We start from the raw sequence: 14000 nt of genomic DNA on the forward strand, positions 1-14000 counted from the left end.
ACTGCCCCCATCTTTCAGGCTATGCACACAGCCTGTGCTTCCTGTGTCAGAGACCACTGCCCCTGAGGGTTTTGTTTTCTGTATCCCCGGTATTCCCATCTCCTCCCTAAGCTAGACAGTGATTTCTTGTGGAGGGTGGTTGTTCTGGAAGGATCTTGAGAGCCATTGTGCCCAGTTTCTAAATCATTTGATGAGCACCTGACCTGTTCAAAGCACTGAACACATATTTTTTTCTTGCTCTGTAATTACTTTTATAGGGCATTAAAATTCATAAGTAATTTCCACTTGGCTTGTTAAAAAGCAACTTAATAAATTTAGAGATCTCTCTGACTTAATTAAACATTTTAGCATTGGGCATCATCTCATCTTCAAGGAGTTGCTCCTTGAAGGTTTTGATAGTCAGAAGAAGGGCGGGAGAAAATAGGAAAGGTTTGGGGGAAAACACACTCCCTTAAGGGGAAGTAGGGGGGGTCTTATGCAGATTACCTCACAGTGCTGACCAGGAAATTTGAAGTTGATTGATTTAAATTTTGAGGGGTGTTGAAATTGCTGTTAGATAAGGTATTAAGCCTTGGTGGGGACTGGCATTAATGACTCCATTTTGGACTTGCTGTTTCTTTCTTTAGCAGGGTCAAGCTGTATTTATTAATCAGCCTTTCCAATCTGTCAAGTGCTTTTGGAAATGAAATAATATTACTGTTGCCTAAGCTCAGTTCAGTTCCTCTAAGCATAGTTCAGGCACTGTTATTAATGACTTTTAAGAAATGCTTTGGAAGGTTACCAGACTGTTTATATAGTAGAGATTGAGCCTCTGTAGTCACTTGGCCTCCCTTAAGTCAGTGAAAGCCACACGAATGATTAAAAGAAAGGTACACAAATGAATACAGGGTCCATTTCCAGTGCTCTAACTTTCCCTTTATCAAAGGGGTTATTGGAAAGCAATTCGGTACCCCACTGCATATTCCTATGTAAAAATAAGGAACCATAGCAAACCCATAACTATGTGTTGGACTAAGTAAATTAGAAATGTGTGCAATTTATACCTGTGATTTTCTAATTTGTAATAAAACTGTCAGGATTTGGTACAAGAGTTGGCAACATTCTGTAGTTCAAACACTGCTCCATAAACTAAATAGCTGTTCTGCAGAGGAAAGTAGAACTTGGGGCTCTTTCAACTGAATGGCGTGAGTGTGGCAAGTTCTGTACCTGGACCGCAGTGCAGCCCTTATTACCCACGTTTAGAAATTGCTTACATAAAATAACACTAAATCTTAGAACTTCTCAGATGTGCAAACTTAAGATTAAATAACAACATGAATGACACCAACTGGGAGGAAAGGCTGTTACCATTCTCCAAAATAGACCTTTTCATGGAAATAAAAAGAGTGATTTTTTTTCTAAGTTAAAATTTGGCTCATTTTAATTTAAGGTTGCTATTTGTTTGTAATATTTATTCAGCACTCTTCCAGCCATATAATATCTTTGGAACATTCTTACAAACCAAAGATCCAGACTTCTTCACTTGAGTGAAAAGATACAAGTCCAGAGTGGAAATTTTCCATGCCAGTCACAGTTTTTGAGCTCGAGAACGGGGTCCCACGGGCATTCTGTTTCAACTTCCTTCTTAATCCATTTTGGCACTTTCAAGAACAATGAGGTTAAAATGCAGCATGAGCTTGGTTGTGAGAGTTAATTTTGTTTCATCTACTTGAACTCAGGACCATTAGGGAAGAGAGAAAATTCACTTTATATTATTTTTGAGAATGAAAACACAGAGTACTTGCTTCTTTCGTTCCTAAATGTTGTAATAGTATCTTCCTCTTTGATCCTGCACAGGCTTTTCAAATTTCCCCCATTCTTTGGTGTGTTGGTCCAATTTTACAAGCCTCCTTTTCGACTTTTGATTCTTATGAACTCTTTGACTCTAGTTTTGAAAAAATCTTGTGCAAATAATTCCTGAGTACGTAATAACTTAGTAAATGTCTCTTTATCATAGGATAGCTGTTAAAAATGTGGGCTCTGGAGTTGGATTGTATAGATTTAAAACCAAATTCTACCTTTTCCTGGTGATGTTACCTCTATAAGCAGCTGATTCATTAATTTAAAAATGGAGATAATCAAATCTAGCTCCCAGGATGTGAGGAGGATATAATAGATAATGTTTGTACATAGTTTGGCGGTGTACCTGTCAGACACGACTCCATAAATGTCAGCCATTGTTTATATGTGGGTTACCATTATTGTACAACCTTCCAATTTTTGAAATTCTGCTGGGAATATCCTCCTATTCAACCCTTCATTATAATCATAACTGGGTCATCCTAAGTTATCTCTTCCAGAGAGGTGCTTCAGGCCTCTCCTTACAGAGAGCTGATATGAATTCATTTCTTTTTAATTTATCAAGGGACTTCCACTAGCGACTAATTTAGCAGAACCCAGAGTCTCCCTGTATGTCCTTGAGCAGAGATGTAGGAGATCAAGTACTCAGAAGAAAAAAAAATACTAATTGCTTTGCCTTCCAGGTGTTCATTTTCTTGTTTTTCAAAATGATTCTGAGCAGCAAGCAGAAGACAAGAAAAAGGTTGTTTTACATTGGAGCTTGATTTAATATGTTCTGCACACACAATTTTTCACTTTCACCCCCTAAAATGCACGTAATGGAACCTGCAATGTGTTTTGTGAATGGTGATGTCCTAGGGGTCAAAGGCAATCTGGCAACCTTTTGTTCAAAAGTTGCTTTTGGAGGCTGACTTCGGAGCACACATGCAAGACAAGCTGACCTTTTGGAGCAGGGAAAGGAACGCCTCTCCTAATTTCTTTTTCACTTTGTGTTTGACTTCAGATGGAAGCCGCCGACTGAGGCCACAGTTCCCACTGGGTCCTAGCAGGAGGGACAACTGCAGGGCAGCCTGGGGCCTGGAGCAGCTGTGCCAATGCCTAGGGCACAGTGCGTGGCTGGCACAATGCAGGGTCTAGGTCCTGTGCCAACGTGGGGGAAAAGGGTCACCTTCATTTTACTTTGGGAAAAATTATTTTTCTACCTTTATGTTCTTCTTTTTCATCTCATTGACTTTTTTTTTTTTTTTTAATGCATACAGAACTGGGGTCCAGGCTAGAGGTGCAGAGGCAGTGAGAAGATTCACCAGAGACAGTGGGGAGCAGAACAGGCAGATCGATGAAGTACACTGCTGAGGGGAGCAGAAGACTTGTCAGGAGAGGTCTGCCGCACCTCCAGGTGCAGGGTCACCCATGTGGGTTACCTCCAGGGCAGGGATTGAACTCCCACTGAAGAGGCTACAACCAGGTGCAGTGCTGTGTCCTAACTGGTTGTGCCACCAGGGAGGACCCTCACTGACTTTTTATTACAGTCAAAGCTCAAAGAATCTCTATCTGTAAGAGATAAAATCTATAGAGTCTTAAGGGATATTTATTACAGAAAATAACCTAAGGATAAGTTCTCTTTCTCTCCATGCTATCTTTATTCAGACAAAATTACACACAGGGTATGCAAGTTAAATGGATCCTTACAACTGAAACAATAATACTGATGCTAAGTAATTGTTTTACTTTTATCCCTTAATATTTTTTGATGTCAGCTTCCTCAGACAGAAAATGAGGAACTTGAAATAGATGAGCTACAATGACCTTGTCAAAGTTTAAAAACTTTGTAGTTCTGCTAGAGGCTTAATTTATAAGGAAATATACCTTCCCTTCATTCAGATCTGGAAAATGTGCTATTTTTCATAAACTTTGCTGATATAGCATCTATTTTCAATTTCCAATAAATGCAGAACAATGTGACCCATTTAAAAGTTAGCTCATGAGAGAATATTATCCACCAGATATCAATCTTTCTGTTTAATTTTCTTGATAAAGACCGTATTATAGAAACATTTTTTGCTGCAAAACTAATAGCAGTCTAGACTATATTTGATATAACTATATGTATTCTGTAATAGCTGTGAAAAATGATTTCATATTTGTCAGCCAATTCAATTTGGATGAGTTGAGAAAAAGAAGAAAACTCACTGTTATGCTCATTTGCCCTGAATAAGTGAGCAGTTAAAAAGACATATGGTTTCTCTAGATCATTAGAAACTTCAACTATTAGTTTCATTGTAGATTGTTCCTGTGTTTCTGATCCAGAAATAATTTCTCTTTAGGTCATGAGAAATTTTGTTTTTAGTCAAGAAAAATTTCTGCTCATATGCGTGGTTTCTTAGAACAAGTTACAGGATTTATAAAAAAAGACAGGAAAGTAACTGATTAAATGGGAAGAAGTGTTATTTTAATGATTAACTGAGTTCATGGATGTAGTTTCTGAAATTTCACTGATCAAGCAACAGTCAGGCTAATGTTGATACTCTGGTGATAGTTAAAGAGATAGTAGAGATTTGTTACAAGGGAGGGGTTGAGACCTGAATGAAGTGGGTGTGTGATATCAATGGGTCTTCATCTTTATATTCAGTTTCAGTAACAATATTCCTCTTCTTGGACTGGGGTTAACACCAAAGTATATATATTTTAATGACTTGTTCTTTCCTAGATGCAAAATGAAGAAAACACCACATGATATACATTAGTTAATATTCTAAGCACAGATATGCATAAGAAATGTACTTTAAAATAAAAAGCAACATTGACAGTATTATTCATTTAAAAACTTTATATATATATTTAAATTATATATATATATGTCTTTTTTGAGGTCATGTTGTTTTACAGCACTGTACACGATTCAGAAGTTCACACCTCTTCAGATATTTGTTAGCACATCATACATACCTTCTAGGCCCATAGTTCTCTTCCCTATTATTCTCAGTCCTTCCCAATAGTGACACTTTGGCTGGAACATTCCATGCACATACAGACATGGTGATGCACACACACACCATCGATGCTGGTGCATGCCCTCTCATGCACCTACATACACACCCTGGAGCTGTTGACATTAGGGAAGAGGACACACTGAACAGTGGCAGGGGAGTCAGGTGAATGCACAGTGAAGCACCCAGTGGGCTCGGCACCCGAGGCACAGCAGGGAGCCTGTGTGTGCCCTTATCTTCCAAAGTAGCCGTAGAGAGCTGTGCCCAGGAAAGGCAGGAGAAGCCTGGGGGACGAGCCAAGGGAACATTGTTGGCTGACTGTTCACTGCGGATGCTTCTGCCTCTAGTTCATCTTTAAAATTGGTATGGAGGGAAAAAGAGAAAAAGAGTGGAGAGAAAATGAGGGGAGGAAATAAAGGAAGCCAGACAGAGGTGAGGGAGAGAGAGAATTGAAGAGGGGAAAAAAGGTTTTCCTGAAAGCACTGACCTAGCCAAAGAAAAAGGTGAAATGCATCCTGGTTGGATGTTGTCCCCACATCTAACGCTGTCCCAGTAAGGAGGATAAACTGTCACTATCCATGTATGCCCCATGTGCTAATAGCAAAATGAAGGAGAAGTCACACTGTCATAAGACTTGTAAGAGGTCCAGTGTTTAGCCAAGGAGTGGAAATTGCCAAGGAGCTGCAGAAAAACTTGTATAGAAAGAAAGAAAATATCACTTTTTTTCTTATATATTTGCATAATTTGATTGATAGATGTCTTGCAGCTTAGATGTAGAGAAGTGTTTTTGTATCAAAAATCTTAATCTTAAACTTAGCAAAGATTCCCCCTGTATCAAGTCTCTGTCATTGTCTGTCTTCCTCTTGTCTCTAAGATTCCCTAATGACATTTGTTCCCTGGTGTTCTCTCCTCCCCCATTGAGTCAGATTTTGTGAATGCTTCTAGGCTCTTAGCAAGTAGAATGAACCACAGGCCGTGGGATGCCTCTTTCAAGGGTAAGTTATAGGAGGATCCTATATTTATTTCATTCCCTCTGTCTCTCATACACACACTAGCAACCAGTTGTGAGGTTTGCTATGCAGAAAAGATCTCATGGCTCCAGTCAACAGTCACCAAGGGCTGTAGCTACCCATAGACACCAGAGAGCGTGGAAGCAGCTGCATGGAGCCCTGAGATGACAGAACGAACCAGCCCACACCTCCTGTACTGTGGCCTTGTGAGAGCCAGAGGAGAGTTTGTCAGCCACACCCATATTACCACAAAAACCATGATATAGTAAATGTTTCTTTTTTTTAAAACCCCTACATTTGGGAGTAATTTATGAAGCAGCAATAGACGTCTAAAACAAGTACCACTTGTGTCTCTTCGCAGGTTTTGTGAATTGGCTCCCCTGATCTCCCACTGACCAAGCCTGCCTCCAGCAAAGTCTTACAGCTGGCTGTCATTGAACAACATTCACTAAATGGCTGAACTGTAGCAGAAGGTCAGGAATTCAAAAGAGTGTGAAGAAAAGGACCAAAGTTAGAGAATCTGTATGTGGGGAAGTTTCTTGCTGGCTAGTTTACCTGGGGGCACCTCATTCAGTTTTTCTCCCTGAGACTGCAGTCTTTCTAGTTCCTTCCAGAGGCCAGGTCTGTGGTGTTCTTGTTCTTAACATGTTAAAAAGCAATGGTTTCATTTTTTGCAAGTGACTAAAACACAGTATATTAATGGGATCTCTGCTTCTCTTTTCAAAACGGGCTCTTGTCTGGTTGTACTTACTCTTGAAGAGCAATAAATCGTCATGATTCAGGGTGTGGCTCTAGATCTCAACTTCCTTGCTTTAGGTTTTGGTTCTTACGTTTTCTATTTCTATAGCAATTTGCTTCACTGACTTATGCATCTGTGTAGTCAAACACTGGATAACAATAACTGTGCATTGTATAATAATAGTGGATACTGATGAACATGTATCCCTTTTTATAAGGACTAGAAATTGTTAACTCTTTCAGAATGCCCAATCATCAGGAAGGCTGAAGGGCAGTCAGCAGGGTTCCTTGGGGTGGGTTGGGGGTGGGGAGGCAGGTATTATGTGCAAACTGCTTAGGGTAGTTTGAGACCCTGGGTGAGTCCTTTAAATCTCAGCAACTATTATACTATCTTTTGGCACAAACTTAAGCGGTCGTTTATTTATTTATTTATTTTAAACAAATGCTTTTTTGAGCTGGGACTACGTTTTCTAATCTAAGTTTCTAAAATTTGTCATCAATTATGAAGTAATGCACTGGCATACTACATTCTTAGAGCGTGATCTGTGTCTCAGCTTCCTCAAAATAAAAAATGACATCCTTCTACACACCTTCAGAATTCATTTGTATTCAGAGTAAGGATAAATCTTGAATTACTACAAGAAAAGGGAAATTGGTACAATACAGAAGAACTTTCAAAGAACTGCAGATTCTTTGAACTTTGAACTGGAAAAGTCAGTCTGGCAGTCAAAGAAGAATGTGATTTAAGTTTCAATGTTTCTTATACAGGAGATGAATGTGTACCCAGTGATGGTGCACAGGTAGTCCTAATGACCTCATCACGCAGACATTATTAGTAGCAGTAGCATTATGTGGACTAGGCAACAAAGTATACATAGAATGCTCTGCTAATAAGAGTGAGAAATAGATGATCTATTTTGAAATTAAAATCCAGAAAGGAATGTATATACACACATATCACAACTTCACAAGAGGCTGACTTTCCTCCTTCCCTTCCCCCTATCATTCCTCCTTCCTGTGTTCTTCCCTCTAGGTTCCAATTCTACCTCTATCCTTTTGACTTCCTTCTTCTGGGCTTTACTCACTGTAACTAATCCTTCCCTCAGCTGACTCTCTTGCTCCATTTACCTGCTGATTACAGATGGGCAGATGCTAAAAGGTGTTAATGGAGCCACTGGTCATGAGAAAGTGAAATCTGTATGCAGTTTTCCCATAAGCACAGGAGCAGGCATGGAGTAAAAAAAATCTATGCATGAGTACATTATATTTAAAAATATGCAGCAGATCTTAGCCCATGCGACTCAAAGTGTGGTCTTCAGACCACCGACCTTGGCCTCAGTTGGAAGCCTACTAGGAATGCAGACTGTCAGACTCAAACAGACTTACTAAGCCCAATTTTGCCTATTTACAAGATCCATAGAGGCATGTATATATATTAAAGTTTTAGAAGCACTTCCTAGAAACAAAATAGGTTTGAAGCTTAAGAAGTGCTTTGGGGCCCTCCCTGGTGGCGCAGCAGGTTAAAGCACAGCACTAAGAAGCTAAAGCCACTTCCGCATGAGTTCAATCTCCACCCTGGAGGTGACCCACATGGCGTGGCAGACCTCTCCTGACCTGCCTGCTGCTCCCCTCAACAGTGTACTTGGTTAATCAGCTTGTTCTGCTTTCCACTCTGTCTCTGGTGAATCCTCTCACTGCCCCTGCACCTCTGGCCTGTACTCCAGTTCTGTATGTATAAATAAATAAATCTTAAAAAAAGAGAAGTGCTTTGGCAGCATAGTGTAGCAGTAGAGCTTAGAAACTAAAGGCCAAATCTAGTCTGTACCACTTACAGCCTGAATAATACAAGTTGCCTAAACTCTCAGACATTATATTCTCATCTATAAAATGGGAACAATAACATTACTGTTCCATTGGATTATCAACTGACAATTATAGAGTATTTAGAACAGTGGCTACACATAGCGATAAGTGCCACATAAGCATTAATTAAATATTTTCCTAAAACTTAATGTACCTAATCAGAAAGTTCTAGAGCTTCCAGTAAGTTTAGGGAATGAGTCCCAAGGCCTACTTGACTGATTTCCCCCCACACTCATTTACTGTGTCCTTACCCTGGCTTGTCCCTCAGCCTTGCCCATTTTTCTATCCTTACTACTTTGCAGTATAAATATTTGTTTTTCTGTTTTCCACACTAAATTATGAATCCTTAGGAACAAGGACATATCTTAGCCATTTTGTTATACTTCCAGAATTTGGCACATGCAAGTGCTCAAGAAATGCTCTGACAATGAATGTTTGATTGCTTTCCCTAATCTTTATTTTTCTCATATATCATTTGAAAGTTATGGAGAACTCATTGTATGTAACTTTTTTTTTTTGCTTACTAAATACATTTTTGTATTTATGTATTGATTCATGTCTAAAAGTAAGCATCTGGTAGTCCAAAAATGCAACATCCAACAGATTGCTATAATTTAATTATTTTACAGAGAAATTTCTTGTCTAAATAAGTTTGGTCACAACACTAGGTTGTGACATCATCTGCTTGAGCTTCCCAGGGCACACACCACATCTTCTGCACTCAGCTCTTTTGGGCAAGACATATAATCCATTCTTGATTAAGCAACAAAATACTAAGCATGCAAAGTTCAGCAGCATATAAACATATCATATACCATAAGAAAGTAGGATTTATTCAGGAGTGCAAGGTTGGTTTAACATTAGAAAATCAATCAGTGTAATACTTCATATTATAAAATAAAGGACAAAAGTGACACAATCATTTTAATAGACACAGGAAAATTTTGACAAAATCCATGTGATTTCATAATAAAACATTTAGCAAGTTAAGGATAGCAAAGAACTTTTTCAGACTGACAAAGAGAACCTGAAAAAATTAGGTTACAGTCATGATTCCACAGCCCTGTAAATATGCTAAAACCAATTAATTGTACACTGTAAACAGGTAAACTTTATATTATATAAATTTCATCACAATATAACTTACAGTAATTACTACAAAATGGAAATAAGTGTTATAATAGCAGCTAATTTTTTTCTAAGCATGAAGAGTATACTGGAGAGTGTATAAAACTCTTTAAATATAATTTCTTCATGATCACATACTCCAATGTGAAAATTCCAATTGTTTTTTTAACTACAGAATTGCTTTTTATAAATTTGATCCCCAATTTCACCCACCTATTGATTTTCCCTACTGCTTCACTGAGAAAAACCCAAGTCAGCTTAAGGTATTTGGAAATAACTATGTATGGGCATTTAAAAGGAAAAGCAGGATAAATGTAGAACAATTTTTCAATGACTCTAAAAAATTGGTGCATGGAGTCTTGTGTATATCTTTTGTTGAAAGGTAGGGAGTCACAGAAATGAGTGAATAGACTTTGCGTAATATCACTACTACCAGGTATCAAGGATGTTCAATGTGTCAGTAAGTTAGCTGATTTCAGAGATGACTTTGGGGAAGACAAAGAAACTTGTGTTCAAGTTGCTCTCTTTTATGGGTCCCTTACAAGGTCCTTGGAGGGGATCTGGCAATTTTATATTCCTCATTTTGTAATTGGAGAATAATTTTAAGTATAACATTATAAAAAGCAGAATGGGCAATTTTATATTATTCTTCTGAAAATGGTATTATACCCCTAAATCACATTAGTTTAAAACTCTGCAATACTTGATTCAGCCTCATATTAACCTAGCTCTAGAGAGAATTCTTTGTTCCTCCTTCCCCTAATCTTGTTTTCGGGAAATCTTTCTGAGTTCTGAGCAATTTTGTGATCTAATTTCTATTTTGATAAAGACATAAATGTTATGGCAATCATTTACTTAGACTGAAGGAGTGTGGTCAAATTCTCAACATTAAATTTAAAAGGCATAAATGTAAAAAATATATAGATAGCATTTGTGTTATTAAACAAAGATACAAAGTAGCAGAAATCTGACTGGAGTATAACCTGTGAGGAAAAGAATTAAATGTTTTGTTTCACTAAAATTCATTCTGTTAATAGTGTAAGAAGGTTATTACAAAAAATTATAGTTAAGAGATGTGGAATAACCAGGCAAGGAGATGGGATTCTTTGTGTTCAAGTCATACCTAGTATGTCACACTTTATTCTGGGAATCCTATTTGATGAGTGTTAAAATATATTTCTCACAGAGGTAAAAATCACAAAAATAAAATGAACTTGTATAAAATATTTTATTTAACTCATTAATTAAATCCACTTAAGATGAGATTGATTTATACAGATTTATATTCTCTACCCAGATAAAAGTCACTTGCAAGTGAATTTTTTATTCTCCATTTTTTTAACGTAAACTTTATCCTTGCAGACTTATACAATTGCCTAGTCAATAAAAGGCAAACTGAAAACACACACCAATGTAGAATGGTGAGGGCCAGTAAAACAGCCTTAATTGTGCTGTAAGGACATTAGAAATCACTGTGGCCCATTTCCAAGATTTGAATCATTTTTCCTACATGAGGCTATTACTAAAGAGAAGAAAGTTTTGGGGGAAGTAACTGTGAAAGCAGAAACTCTTGTAGTCACTTGTTAAATGGACAAATGATGGATATTTTCTAGCTGGCAAAGAAGATACACTGTCAACAATGATTCAAGTTATAAAATACTGAACAATCATCATGAAGCTAAAGGTTATTAGTTGTGTAGTTCAGAGTTCAAAAACAGGCTAAAGAAAAAAATTTTAAAAAGCAGGGCCTTCCTAGTTGTTCAGGGGTTAAAGTCTCAGCACTATCAAGCTCTCCGCAGCCATTGTGGTTAGATTTGGCCAGATACCAGGGATCTAAACCAAGAGCTGCAGCAGACATCTCCTGTCTCCCCACTGCTCTCCATAGGAGTGTATTTCAGTACATCCTCCTGTTCAATTCCCCACTCTGTCTCTGGTGACTCCTCTCACCTCCTGTACACCTGGTCTACACCCCTGTTCTTGTATATATAAATAAATAAAGTAAATCCTAAGAAGAAAATAAAAAGCAAAATTGAAAGTTTTAACAAAGTAGACCTTAATACGTGAAATGAAATAGCTAATATATGGCTCCCTTGCTTCTGGAAATAGTTAAGTAGAAATCATCTAAGTTTTAAAAAACTATTTGCTTGTTTATCTATTTATTTTAGATAAATTCCACTGCTAAGGGAAGCAGCGGGTGAGATAGAAGAGGTCTGCCCTGCTATAGAAAACATCAATTTTTTACTAGGATTTTTGTGGAGTAGATTTCTTACATTTTTAAAGTTTGGTCTAGGGCATTGTTCTTCTATAGAAATAGTGTAATCCACATGTAATTTTAAACTTCCTGATAGCCAGAGTAAAAAAATAAAGGAAACTGATTAGACTGATTTCAACAATAAATTTTGTATAAGCTTCTATGTACAATTATTATTTCTATGTACAATCTCTAAAATATCATCAATGAAACTTTTTCTTTTTTGTCTTTACTAAGTTTCTGAGATCTGGTGTGTGTTTCACATTTACTGGTTTGTTCAGTTTGGATGACTCACATTGCAAAAGCCCAACAGCAGCAGGTAGCTGGTAATTACCTTATTGGACAGCACAGTCTAGACCACTGGTTCTCACATGTTTGTCTGTACAGTCAGTGAAAGCAGGCTCAGAGTTACCAATGTGAACTTGGAGGCAAATCAGGAATTTGCATTCTCATTTTTCCTACGAAACTGATATTATTATTTCATGATCACACTTTAAATAACCTTGAGATTGTACACATCAGGTGAAAAGGGCTCTCTGGACAATGGGTAAACATTTTGGACATTTGTTACTTATTTTTTGAGATGATAATCTTTGTGCAGTGAAAGTAAGTCTTTCTATATTGACTCCAAGTGAGTCTTTCTCAGACTTTATGGAAAGTTTATTTATAACATAATCCCATTTTTGAGCTGCTAATGTTGTATATGCATTTGACTTTCTCTTTCTAAAGAAGATTTCTTTAGTTATGCATACAGAACTGGGGTACAGGTCAGAGGTGCAGGGGCAGTGAGAGGCTTCACTAGAGACAGAGTGGGGAGCAGGACAGGCAGATGGACGAAGTACACTGCTGAGGGGAGCAGCAGGCGGGTTAGGAGAGGTCTGTAGTGCCATGTGGTCACCTCTGGGGATCGAACTTGCACTGAAGTAGTCTAACCTGTTGCACCACCAGGGAAGGCCTGCATTTGACTATCAACAGAGGTACTTTGACAAATTTCACTGGGATTATATAAAATTGGTGTAAGTGTAAGTCTGAGATGGAGGTTAAGTTTCTTCTGTACTTGCAAAGGGCATTCAGTAATGGGACACAACTGCCCAGTGTGCTGGACCTCAGAAGCATAAATAATCCTACATTTTTCTTTTGTAACATCTGATTACTGAACCCACGAAATTACCTAAAACTTTCTTGAAACTATGAATTTGTCAAACTCCGCTGTAATTTCTCAAAACTTATTAGGTAAAGTAAACCTTTTTATATTTCCTAAAATCACATCTTTTAATATCCAAGAGAACTTATCTTAATTTCTTATTCCAGAATTTTATAAACTGATCTATATCTAATTTCCATTATCATGTTATTGTCCAACCAGAATATGTCTAGATTATCTCTTTGAGCTCATTAGTCTTTCCATTTGATGTTTATGTATTAATTTTACCTATCTCTATCCATAAAGAAATTTTGGTTTGGTTTCTTATAATTATCATTTAGTACCAAAGCAGTTATAAAAAGGAAAAGAGAGTAGGATGAATTACATTTCATTGTATTACAAAAGGTGATAGGCTTAGCTAATTTTGGTAGCCAAGAAGACAAAAAGTTTCTTCTCAGTAGATACATAAAAACAGATCTTTATTTTCATATAACCAAGAAACACAATTTTCTTCTTAGTAAACTGAAGACAGCAGGAACCATGTTCTCAGTCATCACAAATGCACAAGGTTTCCATCAGCTCCAAATAAGGCTGGGCTTGGATGAACCTACTAGTCAGGAACACCAGTTTCCCATCAGCTTCTGTGACAGAGGGCCTCATACTCCAGCTGGGGCAAATCTCAAGGAAGGCAAACACCAAAGGTTAAAAATATGAAATGGAGACACTTGAGAATGTAAATTAAACTTTTATGAAGCTTTCTATAAAGAAGGCGTGCTTTCAGATTTACTATGGCTCAGAGATTCCTTGTAAGAGTAGGACTTTGACCTTCAAAGTATGAAGCTTTTGAAACAATATGATTTAGTTATCTTTGCTGGGAAGTATTGGAATTGTTCTCAGAAGACCCAGAATTTTCATTTTAGTATAAAACTAAGGATATTTCTAATTTTTTTCATTATATATATATTTAAAATATTTATTTATTTATGCATCCAGTACTGGAGTACAAGCCTGAGGTGCAGAGAGTGAGAGCATTCACCAGA

This window comes from Condylura cristata, unplaced genomic scaffold (genome assembly GCF_000260355.1).
Source record: "Condylura cristata isolate star-nosed mole 26May11 unplaced genomic scaffold, ConCri1.0 scaffold00009, whole genome shotgun sequence".
NCBI lineage: Eukaryota > Metazoa > Chordata > Mammalia > Eulipotyphla > Talpidae > Condylura > Condylura cristata.